The sequence below is a fragment of the Terrapene carolina genome, unplaced genomic scaffold (genome assembly GCF_002925995.2).
Source record: "Terrapene carolina triunguis isolate 2854851 unplaced genomic scaffold, T_m_triunguis-2.0 Scaffold32412, whole genome shotgun sequence".
Classification (NCBI taxonomy): Eukaryota; Metazoa; Chordata; order Testudines; family Emydidae; genus Terrapene; species Terrapene triunguis.
This window is the reverse complement of record NW_020696763.1, coordinates 1-6,175: the sequence shown is the minus strand read 5'-3', so window position 1 is coordinate 6,175 and position 6,175 is coordinate 1. Positions and strand designations below refer to the sequence as shown.

General features: G+C 56.9%; 1 pseudogene; it reads right to left on the bottom strand.

The window, feature by feature from the left end:
* Positions 1 to 267: 267 nt before the first annotated feature.
* On the bottom strand, positions 268 to 822 carry LOC113409325 (annotated as a pseudogene).
* Positions 823 to 6,175: the final 5,353 nt, after the last annotated feature.

Here is a 6,175-nt window from a genome sequence, read left to right as displayed (position 1 = left end):
TTTCACAGGGGTAGAAAATTCTGACAGGAGTGAATGACCGCATCCACCCCCATCTGCTACTCCTGGGGCAGGGGATGGGGAAAGGTGAGGGCTGTGGGTTGCCAGGTGTCAAGTTTTTGACTGGAACCTCCACTAGAAAGGGAAACTGGCAGTGTCCAGTCAGCACAAAAAGTCCAGTTACTGCAGTAGCTGGCCTCCCCCACTGGGGTGGGGGGGCGGGAAGAGCAGCAGCGCTGGGACGGGACAGTCTGTGCTGTGGGGTCACTGTCATGGATCGAGATTCCCTCCGGCCTTAGCTGGGACAGGGCAGATTACCAGGGGAGCCGCGTTTGTACCCCCAGCATTGAGACCAGGACAGAAATAAGGGTGGAGTGTCCCGGAGAAGGTGTCAGTGAAAGTGAAGAGATGGGACCTGTCAGTCACATTGTAAAATGAGACTTTGCCAGCCTCATAGTCCAGGAAAATCCCCACCCGTCTGGGCCTGACACTCACGGGGAGGGGAGTCCAGGGGGGAGGTGAGGGCCTCGTATTCCCCATCCCGCAGCACCATGGCCCAGTGTCCATCCTCAGATGTGTATGTGACCTGCCCCTTCCTGCTCACAGATTCCCCACAAACCTCCAGGTCCCAGGCAGTCTTGTCTCCCACCTCCCAGTAACACCTCCCGCCCGTGAACCCTTCAGTGCCCAGGACACAGACACAAGGATCAAATCTCTCAGGATCGTGGGGCAGATTCTGTCGTTTGTCTCCATGTCTCACACGTTTCCGATCCCCAGACAGGACAAGTTCGGGATGAGCTGTGTCTGGATCCAGCGTCACGTCCACTGGGGAGAGAGTCACAGATCAGGGCCGGGGGCAGGGGCTGGTCACTGGGATCAAAGGGAAATTAACCTGCATCCTCGTTAATCGTTGTGCGGGGGGGTTGTTGTCTGAGGGGAGTCAGGGCCTGTCTGCCTGTGAGGAGACAATGAGGGGGAAAGGGCAAGAGGAGCGGGGGAGGGGGGGAAGGTGTCAGTGAGTCCAGGGGAGAGGAGGGGAGAGGCAGGTGACAGGAGTAGAGGATGGAGGGGCAGGCACAAGGGCATTGTCAGGGGCAAAGATGAGCAGGCACCAGAGAACAGACTGGTGAAGGGAGGGGCAGGTTCCCGGGGGCTGAAGGAGGTGAGGTGAGGGGTGGGCACCAGGGCAGAAGAAGAGGACGGACCCCAGGGGGCACAGGGAAACAAGGGAAGGGGCAGGCACAGGGGGCAGAGAGATGTGAGGGAATGGGGGGGCTCTAATAGGGCAGGGGGGAATGAAGGGTAGGGACTGGTGCCAGGGGGCAGGAGGGATGAGGAGTGGGGCAGGTGCTAGGACCATGGGGGGGGGGAGTGGGGCAGGCACCAAGGGGACAGAGTGATACAGGAGCCTGGGAGCAGAGGGGCTGGCTAGGGCAGGGGCAGTCAACAGTGGGTGGAGGAGGGCAAGAAGAGGGGCAGGTGCCAGGGGGTTGCAGGGGGTGGTGAGCAGAGGAGCATGTGCCAGTGGGAAGAATGGGGTGGACACTGGGGGGGTAAGAGGGAAGAGGAGGCGCATGGGCTGTAGAGTATCTGTGAGAGGCAGGACTGGTGCCAAGGGAAAGAGAGAGAGGAGGGGAGGGGTGGGCACCAGGGATCCAAAGGGTGGGCTAGAGAAGGGGCAGGCAGCATTGGGGAGAGGGGGAGGGGAAGGGGCTTGCACCAAGGGACACAAGGGGTGAACAGAGGGGCAGGCGCTAGGGAGGCAGGGCAGGAGACGAAGGAGGGGCTGGCACCAGGGGACTAGTGCGGGGGGAAGGATTCAGGTTTCAGGGAGGCAGCGGTTGAGGGGAGGGGTACAGGGGAGAACTAAGGGGAAGGTGGCAGCGGGGGTACAAGGGAAGGGGCAGGCAGCAGAGGGTGGGGGGACAAGGGAAGGGGCTTGTGCCAAGGGGAGAGGTGGGGGCCAGGGCGGGAGAAGGAAGGGGCAGGAACTGGGGGCAGAGTTGGGGAGAGACAAATGCCGGGGGGACAGTAGTGGGGCGGGGGATGGGGAAGGCACCAGGGGCAAATGGGGGGGGATGAGGGATTGTATGGTCATCAATGGTTGGGAGGGCAAGGGAAGGGGTAGGTGCCAGGGGGCTAGAGGGGCATGAGGGGAGGGGTGAAAACTGCGGGGGGCAAAGGAGGGTGAGCAAATGGGCAGGCAGCAATGGGGCAGGGGGAGGGGCAGGCGCTTGCGCCAGGAGACAGTGGTGTGGCATGGAGTGGGACAGGCGTCAGGGACAGCAAGGGGGAAGAGGAAGTATTGGGGGATGAGGGGGGCAAGGGAAGAGGTGGGTGCCAGAGGGGCAGGGGGAGGGGCAGGTACTGGGGGCCAGAAAGGGGAAAAGGAAGGGGCAGACAAAAGGAGGGAAGGGGGTGGGGAGGAGTGTGTGCCAGGAGATGGGGGGTGAAAGGAGGAGTGGTCATGAGAAAAGTGGGGGTTGGGCAAGTCATGGGTGATGGGGGCAGAGGGGCGTGAGGAGAGTGGGGTCAGGGAGCAGAGGGAGTCAAGGGGGTGGGCACCAGGGAGGAAGGGGGCAAGAGGAGGGGTAGGTGCCAGGGGGAGTGAGACGAGGGGTCGGCACTAGGAGGGTGCAGGGGTAAGGGAAAGGGCAGGTGCCAAGGGGATTGAGGGGGGTGAGCAGAAGGAGGGAGGGCAGAGTAGAGAGGGACAGGCACCAGGGGGCAGAGTGGGGGCGATGGGAGGGGTGAGGAGAGAGAGGTAGGACTGGTGGTAGAGGGAGGTGTTAGGAGAGGGGATGGGGAGGGGCAGGAGCCAGGTCAGAGTGGGGCTAGAGGAGGGGTGGGCACAGGGGGACGAGGGAAGGAGCGGGTGTCAGGGGTCAGAGAGGGTGGGGAGAGGGACGGGTACCAGGCATGGCTGAAGGGGGTGAGAAGGGCAGCAGCCAGGACAGCAGAGGAAGGTGAGGGGTTGGGGGGCATGAAGGGGCAGAGGGCAGTGGCAGGCACCTGGAAGGCAGGTGGGGGTCGAGGGGAGGGGTGGGAGACATGGCAGTGGAGGGGGAAAGGGAAGAGGTCCATGCCAAGAGGTAGCAGGGGGGTGAAGTGATGGGTGGGCTCCAGAGTGCAGAGGATGTTTGGGGGAGGGGGCAGGTACGAGGACGGTGGCGGGGGAAAAGGGAGAGGTGAGTTGCAGGGGCGCAGAATGGGTGGAGGGCAGGGTCACATGCCAGGGAGGCAAAGTGGGGGCAGAGGGGCAGGGGCCCAGGGGAGTAGAAAGGGGGTGAGAAGAAGTGGAGGGGTGAGGATAGAGGCAGGGGCCAGTTGGGCATACGAGTGAGGGAAGGGTAAGGGAGGAGCAGGAACCAGGGGGCAAGGGTCATGAGTAGATTGGCAGGTGCTGGGGGGACAGAGGTGGGTGGAGGGCAGGGGCACATCCCAGGGAGACAAAAGTGGGGGCAGAGAGGCAGGGGCCCAAGGGAGCAGCAGGAGTTTGGGGTGAGGGGAAGGGACAGGATAGAGGCAGGGGTCAGGTGGGCACAGGGGTTGAGGGAAGGATAAGGGATGGGCAGATACCAGGGGGATAGAAGGAGGAGAAGGGGGCAGGAGAGAAGGCCAAGGGACCAGGCCCCAGGGAATCTCTGTTGTTTTGGGGCCATATGTGGCTGGTTTGTTGCTAAGAGCAGGTTGGTGCCATCCCCACACACACTGGGTGGCAGCCCTGCCCCACGGGGTGCAGCTGGGACTCTCCATGCTAGGGCATGGGCAGGGAGTCTGGGCTCGTTGGAAGTGGGCAGGGGGATGGTAGTTGAGGGGTGCTGGGGGAACAGGGGCTATTGCTAATGAGGCTGGGGCAGTGGGGAGGGGAGGGGGCACTTCCCCACTTGCTGCCTCCTCCATCTGGGAGAAGCTGCACCGGGGGCCAGTCCCAGTTCAGCACATCTGCAGTAGGAGTTTGCAGTGGGGCACTGACCTGGCTGAGACACTGCTGTGCCAGGGGCCATAATCCCTCCCCTCACTAGGGTTATGGATCAATAATTACAGGGTCACTGGAGCAGGAGAGCTGGACTCTGGGCTCCCAGATGGGGCCCAACTCACTGGGCTGCAGAGTCATTCTCACTCCCACGCTCTGGCCCAGTGCCCATGGCAGTGTTTAGACACAGGGGGACGTCTTCAGCAGGAGAGATTGAGGGAGCCCCACACCAGATACACGGAGCCCAGTGGTTCCAGCCCGTACCTAAGGCGGGGGGGACGGGACACCCACATTCCAATTCCTTCCCCACATCACCCAGGGGGATTGAACCTGAGGCTCCCAGCTGAGGACCAGGCCACTGGGCTAAAGGCTAGAAGGGAAGCGGCGGCACCTTTTTCTGGTCATTGAAACTATTCAGCAAACTCGACAGATTCAGGAATAGTTTCAGTCGACCCAAAATATAATTTTTCAGAAAATAAAATATTTGCCCCCAAAATTACACCCAGCTCTATTTCAGTCGTGTCCCAGCAACTTAGCAGCCCAAATCCCAGTGACTTGCAGTGAGTGACTGTCAACATCCCCCCAGGTACGGGCAGGCCAGCCTCAGGACACCAGCTATGAAACACTCCAGAGCTGCTGTTAAATTTGCCCTTGGTAGAAAAATTTCCTCTCGGGCTCCCATAGCTCTTTTACTGAAGACTGCGGAGAAAAAGGTATGACCAGTAGTAATTAGTGACACGAACAAGGAGCTAGTCTTAATGAAAGAGACCTTGGAAGAGACCAGCTTCAGATTTATGTGAATTCAGGGGACATCTTTACCTGCTAGTCATGGACTATTTTTCCAGGTATATAGAAATAGTGTACTTGAAAGATGTAACATACCAGAGTGTTATAGAGCAACTGAAGTGCACTTTTGGTCATTTCAGGGTTCCAGAAGACCTTCTGACAGAGCATGGACCACAACTCACTGATGTAGAATTTAATTTATCAAAACAAAATATGATCTTCCTCATGTTACGAGAAGCCCATATTACTCACAAGCGAATGGAGAGGCAGAGAAAGCTGTACAGACAGCCAAGAATATCCTTCAGCAGGAAGATCCATTCTTTGCTCTACTGCGTTATAGATCAGCACCAATAGCAGCTACTGAATATAGTGCAGCACAACTCCGGATGGGAAGACAGCTCAGAACTACCCTCCCAACTTTGGAAAACAATCTATCTCTGAAGTTGCCAGACATGTAGACAGTAGCCAAATTGAATAAAAAGGCAAAAAGAACTTACGAAAACTTTTACAAGAGACATCACTTAGAAAACTACCAGGCCTAGAACCTGGTGACCATTGTGACAGGTTGGATCACAGCAACCCCTTTGGGAACTGCCAACTGATGTGCCAAGACTACTTCTGTCCCTGCTTTCCCTGCCCTCCGAGCTTGGGACTTCAGTGCCCAGCCTGGTTTGAGCCAGACCTGCTAGCCGGCTGCAAACCCAGACCCAGGTCTGAACCACATCCCCTAACAGCTATAGACTTAATTGAATGCAGGTTAAGAAGTGTTCCTGTCTTTAACACTCAGATGCTCAACTCCCAATGGGGTCCAAACCCCAAATAAATCCATTTTACCCTGTATAAAGCTTATACAGGGTAAACTCATAAATTGTCTGCCCTCTATAACACTGATAGAGAGATATGCACAGCTGTCTGTCCCCCTCCCCCCCCCCCAAGTATGAATGCATACTCTGGGTTAATTAATAAGTAAAAAGCGATTTTATTAAATAAAGAAAGTAGGATTTAAGTGGTTCCAAGTAATAGCAGACAGAATGAAGTGAATTACCAAGCAAAATAAAATAAAACACTCAAGTCTAAACCTAATACAGTAAGAAAATTGAATACAGATAAAATCTCATCCTCAGAGATGTTTCAATAAGCTTCTATCACAGACTGGACACCTTCCTAGTCTGTTCACAATCCTTTCCCCTGGTACAGCCCTTGTTCCAGCTCAGGTGGTAGCTAGGGGATTTCTCATGACTGAAGCCCCCTTTGTTCTGTTCCAACCTCCTTATATGGCTTTGGCACAAGGCGGGAATCTTTTGTCTCTCTGGGTCCCCACCCTCCCTTCTAAATGGAAAAGCACCAGGTTTAAGATGGATTTCAGTACCAGGTGACATGGTCACATTTCCTGTGAGACTCCAGCCTTCATTCTTC